Source organism: Oncorhynchus masou, chromosome 7, assembly GCF_036934945.1.
Source record: "Oncorhynchus masou masou isolate Uvic2021 chromosome 7, UVic_Omas_1.1, whole genome shotgun sequence".
Taxonomy (NCBI): Eukaryota; Metazoa; Chordata; class Actinopteri; order Salmoniformes; family Salmonidae; genus Oncorhynchus; species Oncorhynchus masou.
Genome location: NC_088218.1, coordinates 25,346,297 through 25,370,825, shown reverse-complemented (window position 1 = coordinate 25,370,825; position 24,529 = coordinate 25,346,297). Strand labels below are relative to the sequence as shown.

The window sequence follows — 24,529 nt, the reverse complement described above, 5'->3', positions numbered from 1 at the left end:
TGGGTGTCAGGGAAAATGTATGGAGTAAAAAGTACATTACTTTAGGAATGTAGTGAAGTAAAAGTAAAAGCTGTCGAAAATATAAATAGTAAAGTAAAGTACAGATACCCCAAAAAACTACTTAAGTAGTACTTGAAATTACTTTTACTTAAGTATTTTACACCACTTAGTTTAGGAAACCCTGGACTAAGTAATCCAATACTACTTCTGGAAAACATTATCCCTTTAAAAGTGCTGAGATTTGTGTACCTCAACATAACTGACAATTCTCAGAATACACTACTGTAGATGAAGGCGAAGAGAAACACATATATGTACTCTCTCTCTCTCTCTCTCTCTCTCTCTCTCTCTCACGAACAAACACACACACACACACACACACACACGAGAAACATCGTCACGTTTTCAAATGAGAGGCCAGGCTATGTAATATAGACCCTCAGTGTTGAAAAGTGATAGAAACATTATCTCCCCGCGCCGGTAACCCTACCTCCCTCCCGAAATCCTCCCCTCCTACCTTTTCTATCTCTCGCATGCTTTCACAGTGTCCTCCACTCGCTCACATACAGCTGGGAAGGGGTATAGGTAAAACGGAAAGGTTTGCGTGACAAGCGAAGTGGCTATCTTCATTTGACATTTCTGAACATTACAACCGGACCAGAACGTGAGTGAATGAAGTGCTGCGGCCAGTTTTGATCCGCAACGATGTCCGACTTTATTTTAGCTTTTTTGACCATATTGGGATTATTTCAAATTGCTAAAATGCTGACAACTGCGGGGGCAGATCAAGGTAAAACAAGTTCATGTTGTGCTATTACTGTCGAAACGCCATCTATTAGTATATTTTCGTCATCATCATCATCATCATCATCATCACCTCACAATCATAGATTTCCAAAATTATTTTATGACCTTGTCCTTGGCTTTTTGTCATTTCGGCCTATGTGTTGTGTTCTTTGTAACAAATCCAGCCTTGTAACAAATCCCCGAATGACAAATCTCGGAATTACTGTGTGTGATGTCCACTGTCACGAATAATGCGAATTCTGATGGAAGTTTTTGTATGCTATTATTATAGAGAACATGCATGATGCAGGAGATGAACGGAAGTCTGTTCTATTCATCCAGTGATTTAACCCAAATAAGATGATTCTTTTATATTGTATAACTGAGCATTAGGTAGGCTACCACTTTCCATGTGTTGTTTTAACTTTATAACCCACCCACATGAACCATTTTTTTGCAAAGCCTTAACAATACGGGCGTGTTGAAATATATTTATAACAGATGATTCACCATTGATTGCTAATGTTTAGGGCTATATGCAGTTGAAAATGTGTCAATGAAAAAAAGAATCACGCAAAGAAACTCCATACAATGGTACCAAATACTCAAATACAGTAGTAGGCTGTATACCTGCTCAACATCAGTATATCCACTAAGATACTGGCTGCTGGTTAATGAAACCCATCCGGTCAGCTTGTTCATTACATGCTCACCTGTTTAGCCTGCCGGACCAATATCAACTTCTGAAATATGTGCTAGGCTATTGCTAGAGGAAGACCTTACGCCCAACACTAGATCGACCATAAATGACCAATATCATTTCAGTTTATCCACATTCTACTTTTTTTATAGAGGTAATCCAATATTGACAACTCCATTGCTGCCTGAGCAAATATGAATTGTGTCTTAATGATATAAGATATGGAGTAATTATACTGAGACAGAAATAGATCTGTTCGTTCCATACCTGTTTTCAGTGGCTGGCAGAGGTGACACCACAAGTTAAAGAAAATGGTATGGCAAAATGATTTTTTTTTTTCTGGGGCATGGAGTTTTTCCTGGTCTCATGACTTGGTCAGGTAAAACTCTGTGTACTATTCGTAGGCTATGATAAAATGTTATTGCCATAGATCGCTTCCCTTATCATCTGTGCTATGACTACAGGGTTGGGTTTTTTCTTGTCGGGTCATGTGATTTGGAAACACTCCTGTCCCTAGGTGGATCAAACCCTTTCAAACGACCACAAGCCTTGTTATAACGACCACAAGCCTTGTTATTTTTCATTCCGGATCTGATTTCAAAAGAGCCAGAGACAACAATTGCATTGGACAACAAACACCAGTGACAACAAATCTCACAACAAAATATGGAAAAAGTCAAGGGGTGTGAATACTTTCTGAAGGCACTACATTCTGTAGTTTACTATAGCAGGGCTGTGTTATGCTAAACATGTCTTTAAATATTAATTTCACTCTATACACACACACACAATGTTAATCAGTAGACATTGAAAAATAAATATTTGAAATAAAAAATATTGTCATTTTATGTCATAAAACCTTTTATTTGTTCATCTGATTACAAAGCTCTTCGACAATTATTAATTATGTAAGCTTTATACAAGGCATGGTTACATGTAACACTACACAGTCGTGGCCAAAAGGTTTGAGAATGACGCAAAAATGACACATTTCCACAAAGTTTGCTGCTTCAGTGTCTTTCGATATTTTTGTCAGATGTTACTATGTAATGATGAAGTATAATTACAAGCATTTCATACGTGTCAAAGGCTTTTATTGACAATTACATGAAGTTGATGCAAAATAGTCAATATTTGCAGTGTTGACCCTTCTTTTTCAAGACCTCTGCAATCTGCCCTGGCATGCTGTCAATTAACTTCTGGGCCACATCCTGACTGATGGCAGCCCATTCTTGCATAATCAATGCTTGGAGTTTGTCAGAATTTGTGGGTTTTTGTTTGTCCACCCGACTCTTGAGGATTGACCACAAGTTCTCAATGGGATTAAATCTGGGGAGTTTCCTGGCCATGGACCCAAAATATCGATGTTTTGTTCCCCGAGCCACATAGTTATCACTTTTGCCTTATGGCAAGGTGCTCCATCATGCTGGAAAAGGCATTGTTCGTCACCAAACGGTTCCTGGATGGTTGGGAGAAGTTGCTCTTGGAGGATGTGTTGGTACCATTCTTTATTCATGGCTGTGTTCTTGGGCAAAATTGTGAGTGAGCACACTCCCTTGGCTGAGAAGCAACCACACATATGAATGGTCTCAGGATGCTTTACTGTTGGCATGACACAGGACTGATGGTAGCGCTCACCTTGTCTTCTCCGGGGAGAGGCTTTTTTTCCAGATTCCCCCAAAAAACGGAAAGCGGATTAATCAGAGAAAATGACTTTACCCCAGTCCTCAGCAGTCCAATCCCTGTACCTTTTGCAGAATATCAGTCTGTCCATGATGTTTTTTCCTGGAGAGAAGTGGCTTCTTTGCTGCCCTTCTTGACACCAGGCCATCCTCCAAAAGTCTTTGCCTCACTGTGCGTGCAGATGCACTCACACCTGCCTGCTGCCATTCCTGAGCAAGCTCTGTACTGGTGGTGCCCCGATCCCGCAGCTGAAGCAACTTTAGGAGACCGTCCTGGCGCTTGCTGGACTTTCTTGGGCGCCCTGAAGCCTTCTTCACAACATTTGAACCGCTCTCCTTGAAATTCCTGATGATCTGATAAATGGTTGATTTAACTGCAATCTTACTGGGAGCAATATCCTTGCCTGTGAAGCCCTTTTTGTGCAAAGCAATGATGACGGCATGTGTTTCTTTGCAGGTAACCATGGTTGACAGAGGAAGAACAATGATTCCAAATACCACCCTCCTTTTGAAGCTTCCAGTCTGTTATTCGGACTCAATCAGCATGACAGAGTGATCTCCAGCCTTGTCTTCATCAACACTCACACCTGTGTTAACGAGAAAATCACTGACATAATGTCAGCTGGTCCTTTAGTGGCAGGGCTGAAATGCAGTGGAAATATTTTAGGGGGATTCAGTTCATTTGCATGGCAAATATGGACTTTGCAATTCATCTGATCACTCTTCATAACATTCTGGAGTATTTGCAAATTGCTATCATACAAACTGATGCAGCAGACTTTGTGAAAATGTATATTTGTGTCATTCTCAAAACTTTTGGCCACGACTATACACTTTTTAACAAGGCAGGGAGGGTTACATTGAACACAATTCTTTATGTGTAAGTCATAAAACAAATATGCTTGTGTTGTTGCCTTGGTCTCTATCTGGCCCACCAGAGATTGGTTCCCTGGTGCTCACTGTAGGAACAAGGGAATCAGCTACTTTCAACATTTTCATTGAAAACAATACCCGCCATTTCTATAGCACTCTATTCTAACCAAACCTGCATTACTAGTTCATAACAGTAGGTGTCACTATGCACTAGCTATTTGAAAAGACCGATGGCATGATGGCTGCTTGTCTCTGTATTTGTGAATGTTATGGTGGTGTTTGAAACCATCAATTCTATATTTCTGCATTTGCCATCCATCTGTTAAGGTTGGATAAATGTGTTCATAATGTCTGTGTAGACTGCTCTGTGGCAGAATTTGTAGGTTTTGTACTTTGAACAAAAACATTTGTTTGTATTTACCAGCAGTGGAAATAAAATAATATGCCAAAGAACAATACTGGTTAGCTGCTGGCTGCATGATTGCATAAAACTAGCTAGCTAATGTTAGCTACCTAGCTATTTAGCTAGCCTACTCTAAAAACATTAGTAGTTTTGTTAGCTAGCTATAGATTGGATCATTCTAGATCGTTTTAGAGGACAACTCAACTGCTTTTTTTAAACTGCTTTTATTAACACATACCTTGTTTTTCATGAAAATGTGTGTTCACTCTATCATGCGGCAGGAAACCAGGCAGACAGGAGAGGAGATTTTCCACTAGATAACACATTCACAAAGTCAGATTCCACAAATCAGAGAGGAGTGTGAGCAAAGAAAGAAACCAAGTCAAATTAAATCAAATTTTATTGGTCACATCCACATATTTAGCGGATGTTATTGCAGGTGTAGAGAAACACTTGTGTTCCGAGCTCCAGTAGTGCAGTAATATTTAATAATGCACAACAATACACACAGATCTAAAAGTGGAATTAAGAAATATAAAAATAATAGGATGAGCAATGTCGGAGTCCTGAGTATAAATATATACGTATACACTACCAGTCAAAAGATTGGACACACCTTCTTCATTCAAGGGTCTTTCTTTATTTTTTACATTGTAGAATAATAGTGAAGACATCAAAACTATGAAATAACACATATGGAATCATATAGTAACCAAAAAAAGTGTTCAACAAATCAAAATATATTTTAGATTTTAGATTCTTCAAAGTAGCCACCCTTGCCTTGATGACAGCTTTAAAACACTCTTGGCATTCTCTCAACCAGCTTCACGAGGAATGCTTTTCCAACAGTCTTGAATGAGTTCCCACATATGCTGAGCACTTATTGGCTGCTTTTCCTTCACTCTGTGGTCCAACTCATCCTCAACCATCTCAATTGGGTTGAGGTCGGTTGATTGTGGAGGCCAGGTCATCTGATGCAGCACTCCATCACTCTCCTTCTTGGTCAAATAGCCCTTACACAGCCTGGAGGTGTGTTTTGGGTCATTGTCCTGTTAAAAAACAAATGATAGTCACACTAAGCGCAAACCAGATGGGATGGCGTATTGCTGCATGATGCTGTGGTAGCCATGCTGGTTAAGTGTGCCTTGAATTCTAAATAAATCACTGACAGTGTCACCAGCAAAGCACCCCCACACCATCATACCTCCGGAGATCATCCGTTCACCTACTCTGTGTCTTACAAAGACACTGCGGTTGGAACCAAAAATCTCAAATTTGGATTCATCAGACCAAAGAATAGATTTCCACCAGTCTAATGTCCATTGCTCGTGTTTCTTGGCCCAAGCAAGTCTCTTCTTATTATTGGTGTCCTTTAGCAGCAATTCAACCCATTAAGGCCTGATTCCCACAGTCTCCTCTGAACAGTTGTTGTTGACATGTGTCTGTTACTTGAACTCTGTGAAGCATTTCTTTGGGCTGCAATCTGATGTGCAGTTAACTTATGAATTTATCTTCTGCAGCAGATGTAACTCTGGGTCTTCCTTTCCTGTGGCGGTCCTCATGAGAGCCAGTTTCATCATAGTGCTTGATGGTTTTTGCCGTTGCATTTGAAGAAACTTAAAAAGTTCTTGACATTTTCCATATTGACTGACCTTCATGTCTTAAAGTCATGCTGGACTGTCGTTTCCCTTTGCTTATTTGAGCTGTTCTTGCCATAATAAGGTCTTTTACCAAATAGGGCTATCTTCTGTATACCACCCCTACCTTGTCACAGCACAACCGATTCGCTCAAACGCATTAAGAAGGAAAGACATTCCACAAATGACCTTTTAACAAGACACACCTGTTAACTTAAATGCATTCCAGGTGACTAACCTCATGAAGCTGCTTGAGAGAATGCCAAAAGTGTGCAAAGCTGTCATCAAGGCAACGGTTGGCTCTTTGAAGAATCAAAAATAAATGAAATATATTTTGATTTGTTTAACACTCTTGTGGTTCCTACATGATGCCATATGTGTTATTTCATAGTTCTGATGTCGTCACTATTATTCTACAATGTACAAAATAGTAATAATAAAGAAAAACCCCGGAATGAGTAGGAGTGTTCACACTTTTTACTGGTTTTGTATGTGATGGGATGTACAGACAATATAGACATCATGGACAGTATGTGGATAGATTATTTTGCATATCTATAGAATACGCAGGATAGAATTATGTAAATATACAGCAATAGTTGAATAAGATGGCATTGACTAGAATACAGTATATACTGTACATATGATATGAATAAAACAGTGCAGAGTGCAGAGAGTCAGTGCTATCAGGATACTTGGGATGTCCCAACACTGACTTTACCCCATGGAAGTTGACATTTAAAATGGTTAAGGTAAGGGTTAAGGTTAGGGTTCGGGTTTAGAGTAGAGATGTCCCAAGGAACCCGGATAGCACTAACCGAATGCCGAGTCAAACAACGAGGTGCTGGTGGAACCAAACTAGTCGTTGAGAGGCGTGGTCGATAAGGCTCTGTGGGCTGTAGCTAGGAAACCACTGTGAATGATAAGTGAATCCACCTGTCGCAGTGAGCGTGGGGGTTACCGTGTGAATTCCCAGTAACAGGGTTGTATTCACTAGACAAAACAGAGGCAAACAGGCTAAAGTTGGGGGAGGTACTATGTCAACTTGGCCAATAAGAAACGCCTGCCTTCATTTCCATTGCATTTTTTCCCCCATGACATAAACTAATGAATATGTCTGGTAAACGTGTTTGGTGATTGAAAAGAACTGGGGCAAATGCTGTCTCGTCACAAGTTTTCTGGCAGCCCTGGTGGCTGTGGTACATTACCTAATTCACTGAGCAGTTACGGTGCATTTTGAGCCTCCACATTTTCAAGTGTGTAATAGCAAGTACCTCATGCCACACATTGGCAGCACTATCTATGCATCTCCTTCATGGTTAAGTGGAAGGAAGCTTTTTGTGCTTATCATCCCGACAGACTAGTTGGCCCAATCCAATGTAGCTGAACCAATGGAATGTCACAGCTCAGAATCTTGCAAATAGCACCCTATTCCCTACATGAGTGCACTACTTTTGACCAGGGCCCATGTATGGAATAGGGTGACATTTGGGACAAAAGCACAGCAATAACTTTTCTTCCAAGGACTCAGATATGAATTGAGGCACCGTATCCTCCAGAGAAATAGCACTGGAGACTCTAGCCTATTAAATATTACCGTACCTCCTCTCTCCCCGATGAGGGTCGAAGCAAAGCCTGGCTATAGGCCTGTGTGTGTCTAAACTAGGAGGAATTCAAGGATCTCTCCTCTACAAAGGTTAAATGGTTAAATTACAATTATTTTTCTGATATGCTGAGAGGTGACACTTTAAAATGAATTGCAGAATGAATGTTTGTCTTGGAGGTCAGTTCCTGAATATTTGAATGTAAGGGGGTATAGGACAATTGAACATTTGGCAAAGTGTGTAAAGTAACCAAGATAACTACATATAGTATATTATATATTAGTATATTAGTATATTAATATATATTAGTATATTAGTATACTAATTAATATGTTAGTAATATTCTCTTACTTCTAAAAAACAAGTTATTTATATTATACCATTACTGCTACACGTTTAACCCTCTGGAGTCATTTTGACCCCAATAACAAACTTTTGGAAAAAGCAACAATCATCACAAAGTATCAACTTATTTCTTATCAAAACATCGTTACACATGTAATTAATGTTATCTGAAATAAAAAATGACCAAAACATACTGTTATTTTAGCAAAATTACATTTAATTAGCATTTTTTTTAGAAAATGTGCAGCTGTTTTCCAATGTAGAATATACAATAGTACAAAAAAAACATGTTTACCATCATTTGATTAAATTATCATTTCGTTTTCAGAATTTTGAAGTAAATATTTATTTTGTTGTATTTATGTGGTATCAACGACTGCCATTTAAAGTGGCAGTTGACCAACATTTAAAATAAACATAATTTTACTGACAAAAAGTGATTCAATTTAGTTAAAAAGTGGTCCTGGGAGACATTGACCAAAAATATGGCTTCGTTTTTTAAGTTTAACTTACCCCACAGTCAGCATTAGCATTGCTGTTATTGAAGAAATGGTGGTACAGCCTATGACAGGGTGTTTCAAAAAGCATACCCAAATCCTGAAATTCACTTCAAACCAAATGGTATAGCTTATCATATCATAGTAAGTTACACATAGAATATTGGAGGATATTACCGGAATTCTGGTATTTATAGAACGTTTTCAGTATAATCTTTTTGTTTTCTGATAATACACACCAACACAGCATTAATGCTGCTTTTCAACTGTAACACCAGTGTGACACTAGTGTATACACCAGTATGTTAAACTAGGTAAATTGTTGTTTCCATAGCTAGGGCTGACAGTAAGGACTTGTGAAGGGCAGAATCAACAACCTCTGCATAATCAAAACAGTTGCTTTGTGAGAAAGTGTTAAAGGTTACAGTTGGCCATTGTTATGTAAATGCAGGCTGAAAAGTACCAGTGGCCTGGCTTTGGTCCCAGGTAAGAGCAGGACTGCCGGAGCCATGGCCCACACTTCTAGAGAAAAAGGTTCTGGATAGAACCAAAAATGGTTCTATGTTTGCCTCATATATGGCACCCCTTATCGTTCTATATAAAACAGAAATTGTTTCCATATAGAACCCTATACAAAGAACCCTATATGGAACACAAAGGTTCTATATGGAACCAGTTTTGGTTCAGTGAAGAAGAAACCCTGGAGTTCTGATCAAAAAAAAACACAAAAAGGTTAGGGGTGACATATATGAAGAAAGCAATAGAACCCTTTTCTTATTATTTATTTAAGAGTGCAGTGAGACACGGGTGCTGGCCAGCATGAATGGAAACAGAAACCTTTTTGCCTTTTGGGTAAAACACTGGCGTAAAACCTGTGTGAAAATGCACCCCCTATGTGCATATTCATGGGTAGTTGGTTTCTGTATTACAGTTTTACCAAGTATGCATGCTACTGGCATAGCTCTATGAGCTGCATTGACTGCAACTAAGCATATATCTAAGGTCATTTAGATTTTTGCACATGGTCAGTCATTCAATCAATAAATAAAATGTATTTATGAAGCCCTTTTTACATCAGCAGATGTCACAAAGTGCTATACAGAAACCAAGCCTGTAACCCCAAACAGCAAGCAATGCACATGTGGAAGGGAGCATGGTGGTTAGGAAAAACTCCTTAGAAAGGCAGGAACTTAGGAAGAAACCTAGAGAGGAACCAGACTCTGAGGGGTGGCCAGTCCTCTTCTGGCTGTGCCGGGTGGATGGTACTTGTTCTTCAAGATGTTCCAACGTTCATAGATGCTTCACTCAGTCTGGAGATCTGGTTATACAGTTATATTCATAGGTGAGTACATTAAGGTTCTCCATCTCTGAAGGTGATCTGTCTTATCTGGTCAAAATCATTGATACAGGTCCCCCTCCATCCTCTGATGACATAATCCGTCTTTTGGATGGGACGTTATGACGTTACTCTTTCCATGGCTCTCATGGAAAGAATAGGCTTGTTAACGGCAGGTAGCCTAGTGGTTAGAGTGTTGGACTAATAACCAAAAGGTTGCAAAATCAAATCCCGAGCTGACAAGGTAAAAATCTGACGTTCTGCCCCTGAACAAGTCAGTTAACCCACTAGGCCGTCATTGAAAATAAGAATTTGTTCTTAACTGACCTGCCTAGTTAAATAAAGATTAAAAAAATAAATAAATAAAAAACCCCGGTGTCCTGGCTAAATTCCCAATCTGGCCCTCACACCATCATGGAAAACCTAGTAATCATCCCCTGCTTCCAATTGGCTCATTCAAATAAAGGTTCTACTTATAAAATTACTATAGGCAGAATTGGGTGTTTTTGGCTGGGGTCTAAATAACCCTAAAGGACTTGAATAAAAAAAAAATGATACGGGAACACTAAGGAATGATTGAGATTTTTTTAGAACAAGTTGATTGACCAAATCACGATTATGTGGAACAATTGAATAAACCACCTTTGGGCTATGATCACAAATATGCCTCTGGGGTCAAAAAGATCTTAGACGGTAGCTTGAGGGTTAAATACTTGTTTGATGCAATTGTAGGACAGTACAATACTGTTATTGTGTGACCTTATGATGCTATGACTTTGTGGTGCGATAACCTTGTGGTGCGATAACCTTATCGTGTTATGACCTTATGGTGCTATGTTTATGACTTTATGACTTTATGACCTGATGACCTATTCTCAAACAGTACTTCAGACTTTACACTGTCTAGACTCCCCTAGCAGGTGTCGTCGTCGATCTGACTTTGGTTAATATTTACCACAAAAAAAAAAAATGTTTTCAAAAAGTAATCACAGTTATCGAAGGGTAAAAGAGGGTAATGTCGTGTTTCAGCCCATTTCTAATTATTCTCCAAGTGGGTCGCTCTGTTCCCCCGTCAGACTGTAATAAATCATCACTGCATCACAATAACATTCTCGTGCTTAATAGCGACATCCTGTGTGTGTGTGTGTGTGTGTGTGTGTGTGTGTGTGTGTGTGTGTGTGTGTGTGTGTGTGTGTGTGTGTGTGTGTGTGTGTGTGTGTGTGTCTGCGTGTGCGTGTTCGTGTGCGTGTGTGTATGTGTGTGTGCGCGTGTGTGTGCGCGTGTGTGTGTGTGTGTGTGTGTGTGTGTGTGTGTGTGTGTGTGTGTGTGTGTGCGTGCATGTGGGTGTGTGTTGTTCTGGATTTCATGTATGTTTGTGGGCCATCTACACTGAAGAAACACAACATATAATTCCTTAGAATCGTACCTCTTCATATGAAAAGTCATTCCTGACAGACCCCTTAAAAGTCTGTACTCTGCTTCTGCATGGGCACACATCCTCCTGAGTGCCCGGGGTGAAATAGAAGGAAAAAGAAGAGAGTGAGAGAGAGGGATATAGACACAGAGAGAGAGAGAGAATGCGAGAGAGAGAGAGGGAGAGAGAGCGAGCAGTAAGCTTGGGTTGCATCAGGTTGCAATGAATTAAGCCCACTTCTGTCTCAAAGAGGCTGTTAGCCTTTTGTAACACTATAATGCACATTTGCTCTGCAATGCACCATCCCTGAATCCACAGTTAGAAAAGGGGATATAGAGCATATTCCATTTGTCCTTTGTTTGAAAATGGATAGCAACCATCTCACTAGGAGAAGTTGATCCTGTATCCTCCTTGTCCTTGCAATGGTAATTAGCCTACTTAAATGTGTATGAGATAATGGACTCTGAAATCTTAGATATTCACAACAGCACCCAGATCAGTATTCCTATTAATGTCATCAATCACCAAGATTCTTCTTAATTTGCTGCTAAGTGGTCTTTATCATTAGTGCCTCTCGGTTTCTCCTTCGCTGCATTAATAAAATACAATTCATTTTCCACGACTTGACCTTATGACACCAGCTTCAAGGTGCAGAGTGCCGAGCACCGCCACCCAAATAAGCAGGGAGAACTTACTGCTCAAATGATGTCCATGCAGATTACGTCAAATGATTGAAACTGGAATTGAATATGGATCAGTTCGAAAGCAAAGAGAAAGGTTGCGCTTTAATGCCTTTGTGATTTTCTAGATTTCTAGTTCAATTTCAGGTTTCATTGAGACATTTAAATGTGTTTTGAACATATTCATAGACACCTTTTTGCTTAACAGTAAAGAGCACTTCACATTTACAGCCTTATTCCCAAGTTTGTTAATCCACGATTTGATCGAAAACCATATGTTTGTCCTATTGATGCTATTTTTGTCTGTAATCTGTAATCTGCTTTGATCAGTCCTGTATATTGGTACATTTTTACTGTAAAGTCAGTTAAAATCAAACTTTATTGGTCGCATGCGCCAAATACAACAGGTGTAGACTTTACAGTGAAATGCTTACTTTACCAGCCCATTCCCATCAATGCAGAGTTAAAAAGTAAGACAAATATTTGCTAAATAAAAAAGGAAAGAGTAACACAACAAAAACAATAACAAGGCTCTATACGTACAAGGAGTACCAGTACCGAGTTAATGTGCAGGGGTACGAGGAAGTTGAGGTAATACAGTATGCACATGTGGGTAGTTGTAAAAGTGACTAGGCCATCAGGATAGATAATAAAACAGTGTGTGTGTGTGTGTGTGTGTGTGTGTGTGTGTGTGTGTGTGTGTGTGTGTGTGTGTGTGTGTGTGTGTGTTTGTGTGTGTGTGTGTCAGTGTAGTATGTATGGGTAGAGTCTAGTGAGTGTGCATAAAGCCAGTGCAAGGGAGTCAGTGCAAAACAATTAAGATAAATAAATAATGAAGGGTGTCCATGCATATAAATTGTGTCGGGGTGCCATTTGATGAACTGTTTAGCAGTCTTACGGCTTGGGGGTAGATGCCGTGCCTTTTGGTCCCAGACTTGGCACTCCAGTACTGCTTACCGTGCGGTAGCAGATAGACAATCTATGACTGGAGTCTTTTTAGGGCCTTCCTCTGAAAGCGTGTGGTATAGAGGTCCTGGATGGCAGGGAGTTCGGCCCCAGTGATGTACTGGGCCATACACACTACCCTCTGTAGCGCCTTGTGTTCGGTTGCCGAGCAGCTGCCATACCAAGTGGTGATGCAGCCAATCAAGATGCTCTCAATGGTGCAGCTGTAGACCGTTTTCGAGGATCTGAGGGCCCATGCCAAATATTTTCAGCCATCTGAGGGGGAAGAGGCATTGTCATGCCCTCGTCACGACAGTGTTGGTGTGTTTGGACCATGATAGGTCCTTAGTGATGTGGACACTAAGGAACTTCAAGCTCTCGACACACTCCACTACAAAATGGCAAAATGGTTGAGTGGCTAATCTGTTTGATTGTTTAAACATAAACTCATCATCAATTTCCTTTTGTCTGTACCAGCCATCTACTGCATCTACTCTGTTTTATATCAATAATTTAGTACTTCGATACAGTGGTATTTCTTCATGTTTTTCAAATGACTGAGTTGACCTTTCACAGTTAACTGGTCAAGCAATACATCCAATTGATATTATCAAAAACAAACAGCGTGTTTTATTAAGTGGAGAACCACATTTTCTGCATGGAAGCTGTGTGGCTGTTTGTTTGTGACTAAAACACAGTTAGTGCACAGTTGGGAGCTGCATGACAAATAGACACAGGCCTCATGAAGCATGACAGTCACAAAAGTCAATGATTTAGTTTGAAGATTTTGCACTGTCTGTATTACAATCTCATTTCACAACTCAATACTCCGCAGAGATTAGATTTGTATCTTCGCCTTGCTGCGTAATGTCACCTCTAGTGACATAATATGTCAGATTGGTTGACACTTAACTTCAGTGATTAAATGTTGCTATTTCCACATATTCTAATGAGACCATATGGTTTCATTGCATTTTCCAGTTTGTATGTGTTCTATTTTGTGGTGAGGTAGTGTGTGATGGCAGCACATGGCTCGTATAGACAGTTAGACAACGCCAATGGCAAACAAACAAGCGGAAAGATGTGGCGCCAATATGCTGGAATGGTTGTCTGTCTCTTCATCTCAGCCACCTGTGAGCTTTGTGGGCATGTCATTTTACAGACTGAGGCTGGTCATTAGCCATCTGACTATGCTGGCTCATGCCTGCAGGCAGTGAGAGTGTGTGTGTGTGTGTGTGTGTGTGTGTGTGTGTGTGTGTGTGTGTGTGTGTGTGTGTGTGTGTGTGTGTGTGTGTGTGTGTGTGTGTGTGTGTGTGTGTGTGTGTGTGTGTGTGTGTGTGTGTGTGTGTGTGTGTGTGTGTGTGTGTGTGTGTGTGTGTGTGTGTGTGTGTGTGTGTGTACGTGTGGTCCCCAATCCTCCCATTGAACAGACAGCTCCAAAGTGTCCAAAGTACTGAAGAATTCACTAATGGCCCTGTCCTCATATTGTATCGCCATCTGCTCCCAGAAAGCCTTCAGAGTAAACATCACATCATCACTCAGTGTGAAACAAAGAAATTGTTGCTCTGTTTAGCATTCAATTCCGCTCCGCATCACCATATGACGTTTGACGTTTGGCTGTTCAGTGTCCAGAAGTTTTTTTTTCGAGAGAGAAAGCTTGTATGTATAGAGAAGTTTTGAATGAGAAGTTAAGTGGTTTCCGTTTGGTTATGAAACATTGTGTTTTGGTTGTAAGGACTACCACGAATGTTCACGTTCTTACGAGGGAACGTTTTTTGTAACAAAGCTATTTGGTTTATTAATCAAACATCACAACTATTTTGTCTGGCAGACCTGACAGCCAACACTTTATTCAAAGAAATAAGACAAACCTTTCCTTTGATTTAATTTCACTATTGACTTACCCCAGCTAGCCTTAAACTCAAAATGTAACTGTCAGAACAGAACAGGGCTGTTAGTGATCTGTGAATTTGTACAGTATTTACATATTAAATAGAATACATGTTGGGCACACCACAAGGAATTGGCATTGTTTAGTCAGGGGAAATGTGAGCACTGATCAGCAAGCTTCGTCCTTTGTTGATGAAAAGAGGTTTAGGGAGGAGGTGTAAGGAGAAGATGAAGGCAGGAGCAATAGGGGTGGCCTCGTGACACAGATGTCTGCAGTGGTGCATATCTAAGCATGGTTCCTAAAGGGCCTTTACCCCGGTTGCAACAAATGTCTAATTTCCTGGATTGTCAAGCTGTGATGCATTAAAACTGGCAGTGAATAGGGCAGACAAACCTATCTCATCACAATAGGATATTATGCATATCCCCTCTGACGTCATTAACTTAAATACCAATACATGCATACATGGCATGACTGCCAAGTGCCAACTCAGTGCGTTTGCATTCTGACACACTATTTACCATACTTTGTTTAGTCTGCATAATCATTTAGCCTTCTTATTTACCCTTAATGGCAGTGTCAGACAGAGTTAGTTACATGTTTTAGGATCCACTATTTGTACATTTCATGGACAGGCTGTTTTCTAGATAGACTATAGATCAACTGACCTGTCTGCAGAGAGGGAAGGTTCGATAATTTCATCTAATTCAATCTAATGAGTATGTTAAAATAATGTGTTGTTTCAGGACGGTTTGATTAATGCAGTGTAATTTAAACCTGCGTCCCTCCATCACCTCTGGTGGTAATTAGCCTCTAGATTAGGTAGGGGGGGGAATGTGGAGGGCGGAGGTAAAGAGAGAGAGGAGTGAGGGGTAGAGGGTGGGAGAGAAGGATAAAAAGAGAGGGAGTCAGAGCACGACAGACAGAGAGAAAGACAGCCTGCCTGGGGTATAGAGACAGCATGTGAAATTGAATGGCACCGGGCGGGCTAGCTGAACAGAACAGGATCACGGTGACTAGCCAAATGTGTCATCAGGAAGGGAAGATTGATCTCTCAAAGTGTAACTGCTAAATGAGCCGCAATGGGCTGCAAACTATTGGTAATAGATCCCTTTACGTTCTTGACATTGGATGGAGGGCACGAGGAATGACGGGAGAAGAAGATCAATGTGACAAGTGATGAAACAGATGAATAGGGAATGGATCGAAGCACAGTAAACATACCTTCTCTTCGCTAATGATAATTTTAAACAATAGAAGCGATGAGGACATATGCATTGTAACCATTGTCTCTAGATTCATTCTCCCATTAATCCAATTACTCTGCTCAAGATTTCTCTGCTCAAGACTGTCTTAGACAGTGGAGCTTTTAAATTTGTATGGAGATTGTGTGGGGCCAAAATCCAGCTTAAAAGACTGTCATTACAGCTACTTGTTCCTGTGTTTGGGAAACCAGTCAAAGGTATAATTTCCATACTAATGTCACCACCATTGTTGTTGTTTTTGTTGCTGAGCTGAGGAGCGTTGCGCAGCATGATAAAACATTTTTTTGCAGTACAATGACATGTTCATTGTTTGCAGTCACTTCTTTGTTGTTGTAATATCGCATACGGACGTGGCAGTTTCAGCATTAAGGATTCCAGCTTTAAGTGTTGCACAATATCTGTATTCATGCACCATTAAATGAATTAGCAGTTTTCACTTTTTAATCATGCAATCGTTTCTCCTTATTGCATAATTGATCCAGCCAATGCGACGGGTGCCAAGCAACAAACAAGTTGCTTTCAAAATATTGTACATTATGCAATGTCTTCCTGTTTAGAGGATATTGAATTTAAAGTAACTTCATGATTACATTGTTTTTTTGTATATAACGCTCTATATCCATTTTCAAAAGCGTTTTTAAATGAGCTTTTATTTTAAAAAAACTTTAAAGAACTTATGAAAGAGATAGGTGTGTTTTTTCAATCATGGCACCAGGTAATTTAAATGTAAAATGTAAATGTTTTACATACTGATCTCGCATTACAAAAAAGGTGCTATCTAGAACCTGAAAGGGTTTGTCGTGGAAATTCTACACATGGACAAGTTAATCTTAAATGAATCATGGTTTATTATCAGCACTCTAGAGAGGTACCAACCAAGTACAAGTACATGTCGATCAGGAGCTCTACCCGGGGCAGTCCTGTTAGTTCTCTTATATATAGACAAATTATATTTGCAGGATTTAGCTTATTCATCATTCATAATTAATTCATCATTAAAGTTTGCTTCCCTCATGTGACCGACCAATACTGGGTCATGCATGTGACAGACCAATACCTCACAAGGCTTCTTCTCTAAGCTGAGACCTTGAAACTGAGATATCCCTTTCTCAAAACAAGGTTTTGGGCATACTGCCAAATTGCAGATACTGATAGTGAGGATTTGTTCAATCAGTTACTTGCATGAACACAGAAATCGGTTATTAGAAAAGCACATGAATAGAATATAGAAATCGGTTATTAGAAAAGCACAAACTTAAACATTTCCATCACAGGTTCTTTGGCTGTCCCCATAGGAGGACCCTTTGAAGAACCCTTGATTCCAGGTAGAACTTTTTGGGGTTCCATGTAGAACCCTTTTGACAGAGGGTTCTACATGGAACCCAAAAGGGTTCTCCTATGCAAATGCTATATATTGTATCCATCCAGCTAACTTGACACAACTTTGAGAGGCATTGAAATCAACATGGGCTAGCATCTCTGTAGAATGCTTTCAGCACATTTTAGTCCATGCCCCGACGAAATGTCTACAATGTTCTACATGGAACCCAAAAAACATTTACATTTAACATTTTAGTTGTTTAGCAGATGCTCTTATCCAGAGTGGCTTACAGTTAATGCATTCATCTTAAGATAGCTAGTTGAGAAGCATCGCAGTGCTAGAGGCTGTGTCACAACCGGCCGTGATCGGGAGTCCCATAGGGCAACACCCAATTGGCCCAGCGTCGTCAGGGTTATCGCACTCTAGCGACTCCTTGTGGCGGGCCGGACACTTGCACCTTGGTCATCAGTAAAACTGTGTTTCCTCCGACACATTGGTGCGGCTGGCTTCCGGTCGTTAAGACGCGTGGTTTGGCGGGTCATGTGTCGGAGGATGCATGACTCGATCTTCGCCTCTCCCGAGACCATTGGGAAGTTGCAGCGATAAGACAAGATCGAAATTGGGGAGAAAAAGGGTGTTAAATAAATAATAGATAGCTAGTTGAGACAACCTCATTATCACAGTCAAATATACAGTGTATGAACATTCTATTACAGCTAAACAATTGATATACATTTGAATACACCTAAAATCTATGAATAAAAAAATCGGAGAACAGTTATATTTTACACACACATGAAGGTACCAGTAAGCAATCATTTCTGGGGAAAAAACACAAATGTGAAAAATTGGTGGTGTCACATTGGTATAAAGGGATCGGAAGACAGGCGCGGGAAGGCATAATAAGGGTTTTTATTGACCCAAATTACAGTGTGCCATGTAAAGTCACGGGGACAAAGACCAGGCAAACACGTATACAAAACACAGGGTTGAAACCCAAACAAAAGAGCGAGGAGTATCTCGAATAAATACACCGAGGCGAGACCCATAACATACACGCATACAATGATTCCACACGGGACGAAACCCATCGTCATTTGCACAATACAAGTGGCACGAAAGCCAAAACAACACAGCACAGGTACTCACACAACCAACGGACATTGTAACAATAATCCTACAGGACAATGGTGAACAAAGGGCACACTTATACAATTACTAAGAGGGGGGGGGGGGCAGTGTGTGTGTGGTCTGGCTGAAGAAAGATTTGATTAATGTTTACGCTTTTAAAGGATTGAACATCCTATGACTCTCAGGGTTACGAATGATGATTCTAAACCTTCGGTCACACTTTGCCCATTGGTGTTTATCATTCCTTAGAAAACCACTGCATATACAAAAGTATATTTTTGTGTTTAAGCGACTCTGGAACCAGTGCCATGAAAAAGTATTTGTCCGCTTTCTGATTTTCTCAATCCCAATTGAGATGTCGTGGCAAGACTTGGAACTAGCAGTTCATGCTTTAAAACAGTTCTGCATGGACCAAAATCCCTCCACATCAACATGAGAGACAGATCAACAACTGCAGGAAGCGTTTGGTTGGAGTCATTGAAGCTAAAGTTGGCACAACCAGTTATTGAGTGTAAGGGGGAAATTGCTCTTTCACACTCGGGCATTGGTTGTTGCATAACTTTGTTTATGAATTAAATGAACTAAGTATGTAAATGTTCTGTTATTTGTTCACTCAGGTTCCCTTTATCTAAAATTAGGTTTTGGTTGAAGATTTGAAAACATTCAGTATCAAAAATATAAAAGTAGAGAAAATTAGACAGGGGCAAATATGTGTTCACAGCACTGTACTTCTTTACCTAGTAATTACATAGGCAGTACAACTTCAATAACAAACATTACCTGTCAAAAGTTTGGACACACCTACTCATTCAAGGGTTTTTCTTTATTTTTACAGTTTTCTACATTGTAGCATAATAGTGAAGACATCAAAACTATGAAATAGCACATAGGGAATCATGTAGTAACCAAAAAAGTATTCAACAAATCACAATATATTTTATATTTGAGATTCTTTCAAAGTAGCCACCCTTTGCCTTGATGACAGCTTTGCACACTCTTGGCATTCTCTCAACCAGCTTCACCAGCTTCACCTTTTCCAACAGTCTTGAAGGAGTTCCCACATATGCTGAGCACTTGTCGGCTGCTTTTCCTTCACTCTGCGGTCCAACTCATCCCAAATCATCTCATTTGGGTTGAGGTCAGTGCGCACGCATGTCCCACGCCAGTCGCCCTTTATAAATCACAATAAACTCTAAATTTGCCACGCCCATGGTTGCCCATGGTTGCCCATAAATAGTTAGTGAAACGCCCCTAATTAATATTCACCCACACTGACTGCATGACGACAATGGCGGCAAATCCCAACAGAGTGGCTAAAAAAAGAAAATTCACCCAGTGTAAAATGGAAGTTCTTATAGGGAAGGTTGAAACAAGAAAAAATATATTGTTTGGTGGACACAGTGTGGGAATTCCAAATTCCAAAAAGGCGTTAGAGTGGCAACATGTGGCGGACGCTGTGAATGCTGCTGGCTCAAAAGTCGGACCCTCTCAGAAAGAAAAAAAAAAGACGTGGTCAAAAGGCGCATAGCCTTACACAGACAAAGTGTTTGTGCCACTGGGACACCGGAGCTCAACCCCCTTGATGAGTGACTTGCCAGTATTATAGGGGAATCTCTCCTGAGTGGAGTAGTGACGGAGGTGGAGGGGGACACATGCATGATGCACCGGATGATCCAGGTATGTAATAAGTATTTCCTCATTTGAAAAGAGTACAAATCAAATTCAAGTTGTGTTTAACCTGTCTGGGAACGGGGTTCCGCCAACAGCCAACGAAATTGCAGGGCACCAAATACAAATCAACAGAAATCTCATAAATTAAATTTCTCAAACATACAAGTATTAGGCACCATTTTTAAGATAAAATTCTCGTTAATCCAGCAAAAGTGTCTGATTTTAAAAATGCTTTACTCTGAAAGCTCCACAAACGATTATGTTTGGTCACCACCAAGTCACAGAAAAAAACAGCCATTTTTCCAGCCAAAGAGAGGAGTTACAAAAAGCACAAATAGAGATAAAATTAATCATTAACCTTTGATGATCTTTGTCAGATGACACTCATAGGACTTCAATCTTACACAATATGTGTATGTTTTGTTCGATAAAGTGCATATTTATATCCACAAATCTAATTTTACATTGGCGTGTTATGTTCATGTTATGTTCATTAGTTCCAAAACATGCAGTGATTTTGCAGAGAGCCACATCAATTTACAGAAATACTCATTATAAATGTTGATGAAAATTCAAGTGTTATGAATGGAACTTTAGATAAACTTCTCCTTAATGCAACCGCTGTGTCAGATTTTTTTTAAACCTTACGGAAAAAGGATGCCATGCAATATTCTGAGTACGGAGCTCAGAGCCCAAACCAGAAATATCCGCCATGTTGCGCAGACAAGAAATAGCATTATAAATATTCACTTACCTTTGATGATCTTCATCAGAATGCACTCCCAGGAATCCCAGTTCCACAATAAATGTTTGATTTGTTCGATAAAGTACCTCCTTTTGTTAGGCCATTGGTAAACAAATCGAAATGTGCGTGCAACTTCCAGTGGAAAGGTCGGACGAAAATTCCAAAAAGTTATATTACTGGTCGTAAAAACATATCAAACGATGTATAGAATCATCTTTAGGATGTTTTTATCATAAATTTTCAATAATGCTCCAACCGGACAATTCCATTGTCTGTAGAAAAGCAATGGAACGGGAACTACCTCATGTGAATGCGCGTGACTGAGCTTGTGGCTGCCGGCAGACCTCTGACTCATTCCCCTCTCATTCAGCCCCCCTTCATAGTAGAAGCATCAAACCGTGTTCTAAAGACGGTTGACATCTAGTGGAAGCCTTAGGAAGTGCAACATAACCAATATCCCACTGTATCTTCAATAGGGGCTGAGTTGATAAACTACAAACCTCAGATTTCCCACTTCCTGTTTGGATTTTTTCTCAGGTTTTTGCCTGCCATATGAGTTCTGTTATATTCACATACATCATTCAAACAGTGTTTTCTATCCAATACTGCTAATAATATACATATATTAGTATCTGGGACTGAGTAGGAGGCAGTTTACTCTGGGCACGCTTTTAATCCAAAAGTGAAAATGCTGCCCCTATCCCAATGAAGGGAAACATTTATTTACACAAACAATTGTGACATTTTCTATTGTTTTTAGTAGCTGTGTTCCAGCGGGGTCGGTGGTGCTGCAGCTGAGCAGGAGCTGAGTGCGCCCAGGCCCGGCGTCTCCACTGCACCTTGTGCATCACAAACCCTCCACGGCCGCGTCCTCACAGATGCAGTCCTGCAAACGCAGAGACACCATCAACGCTTTTAACGAGGTTGCCAAGGGGTTGAAGTGGGACAGGCACGGCTTAGTTTCTGCGGGTGCTTCTCTGTAAAGCTGGGCACACTACAGCACAGAGATCCATGAGAACAGCTCTTGCTAATAATAATAAGCCACTTATCATCATTGGCCAGTAAATCTTGCTGGTCTCTGAGAATTCGCTCTCTCCGAATTCTTCCATTCGCCAAGTCTTCCAACAGCACCAAAGCAGTCATTGTGCGTCATTACGCATTGTAATTGCATGCCTTTTTTACCCCCACCCATTTGATTGTCTAAGCTACCCAACACCTTCAGGTGTGGTAATTACGCTGATTGTAACTGACTAAATGGTAAATGACAGGTCCATTATCACATTGACAGTTCTGCGCAACCAACATGTGATAACAATATATGAAACTGTGCACTCTTATCTGCCCGACGGAGGCATCGAAAACGGCATCAGTTTAACGTAATTTGTCTTGCTGTTCACCTTATTATTTATGAGAATAAAAGTCATAACATGCAAGAATTGTTTAATAATTACAGATCCAATTAAATATGATTCCCGATTAAACTGTACAATATATTTGAGGGGTTATTTTGCAAAAACAGATATCTCCGTTTGTACTTGTTATCCTAAATCATGTTTTTTGTGTGTGGTTTTTTTGTGTGCACTCCAGGGAACTTTTCGATTTATTTTTACCCAATGGTATCAATTTTAAAGCGTTTCTCGAGTTTCATCCTTCTGCCATCGGAGTCGCAGTTTCTCATTTCTCCTGGTTATGTGCATACATATGGGTCAAAGTGTCTGAGGAGGGCCGCACAGTCTCCCGTCAAGTTTGTTTTTATAAATCCCAATGTTTGCTTAGAAAGTGGTGTAAGCCTTCTTTTGTGCCTATGCAATGTTTATAAATGAGACATCATCTGATGCAGCACTCCGTCACTCTCCTTGGTCAAGTAGCCCATACACAGTCTGGAGGTGTGTTTTGGGTCATTGTCCTGTTGAAAAACAGATGATAGTCCCTCTAAGGGCAAACCAGATGTGTCATGGTTCCACCTGTCATCAGAGGGCGGCAGAGACCGTCCTAGAGACATTAACGACACTCAGATGTGTCCAATTTACTCATTATGATTTCCCTGTTAAAAGAGGTGTTTTCTGTTGTCCTTTGCAGAAGCTTGAATTGTTTACCCTGTGCGTTCATTTCCTACGGCCACCTTTGCTCAGTAAAGTATGATGTTTATCCTTAACCACTGATTCCTCGTCTGGTCTCTTCTCTGCACCTGGGTCCAACGTTACCACAAGATGAGATGGTGTATCGCTGCAGAATGTTGTGGTAGCCTTGCTGGTTAAGTGTGCCTTGAATTCAAAATAAATCACAGACAGTGTCACCAAGAAAGCACACCCACACCATCACACCTCCTCCTCCATGCTTCACGGTGGGAACCACACATGCAGAGATAATCCGTTCACCTACTCTGCATCCCACAAAGACACGGCGGTTGGAACCAAAAATCGCAAATTTGGACTCACACCAAGGACAGATTTCCACTGGTCTATTGTCCATTGCTTGTGTTTCTTGGACCAAGCAAGACTCTTCTTCTTATTAGTGTCCTTTAGTAGTGGTTTCTTTGCAACAATTCGACCATGAAGGCCTGATTCACGCAGTCTCATCTGAACAGTTGATGCTGAGATGTGTCTGTTACTTGAACTCTGTCTGTGAAGCATTTATTCAGGCTTCAATCTGAGGTGCAGTTAAAACTCTAAGGAACTTATCTTCTGCAGCAGAAGTAACTCTGGGTCTTTCTTTCCTGTGGCGGTCCTCATAAGAGCAAGTTTCATCATAGAGCCTGATGGGTTTTTTTGCGACTGCACTTGAAGAAACTTTCAAGATTCTTGAAATTTTCCATATTGACTGACCTTCATGTCTTAAAGTAATGATGGGCTGTTGTTTCTCTTTGCTTATTTGAGCTGTTCTTGCCATAATATGGACTTGGTCTTTTACGAAATAGGGCTATCTTCTGTATACCACACCTACCTTGTTGAAAACACAACTGATTGGCTCAAAAGCTTTAAGTAGGAAATAAATTCCACAAATTACCTTTTAAGAAGGCACACCTGCTAATTGAAATGCATTCCAGGTGACTACCTCGTGAAGCTGGTTGACAGTGTCAAGAGTGTGCAAAGCTGTCATCAAGGCAAAGGTTGGCTACTTTGAAGAATCTGAAATATAAAATATGTTTTAATTTCCTGAACACTTTTTTTTGTTACTACATGATTCCGAATGTGTTATCTCATAGTTTTGATGTCTTCACTATTATTCTAAAATGTAGAAAATAGTAAAAAAATAAAATAAAGAAAAACCCTTGAATGAGTAGGTGTCCAAACTTTTGACTGATTTACTCTAGGTGTTTTTATTTTGAAAAGTTATCTCAAATAAACTCAATGATGGATAACAACACCCCAGAATGTCACTGTGTTCCCTTCGATTAGTGCCTTACAGGGTCAAAGGTTAATAAAGGTCTGGACATGATCACTGGCTGAAAGTAATATAAACTATCCCAAGGTCAACAACTACAACAACAACCATTGTATTTGTCAAATGTGATGTTAGCCGAGAACCAAAGAGAATTGGATCCATGCAGAGTCTAAGGGTCCAGGTATATGCTAAATCAATTCTGCTCTGACTGGTGTTGTG

At 40.2% G+C, this 24,529-nt stretch overlaps 1 pseudogene; it reads left to right on the top strand.

Moving 5' to 3' along the window:
- Positions 1-464: 464 nt before the first annotated feature.
- LOC135543581 (low-density lipoprotein receptor-related protein 1B-like) overlaps positions 465-24,529 on the top strand; it is a 212,328-nt pseudogene continuing 188,263 nt past the window's right edge.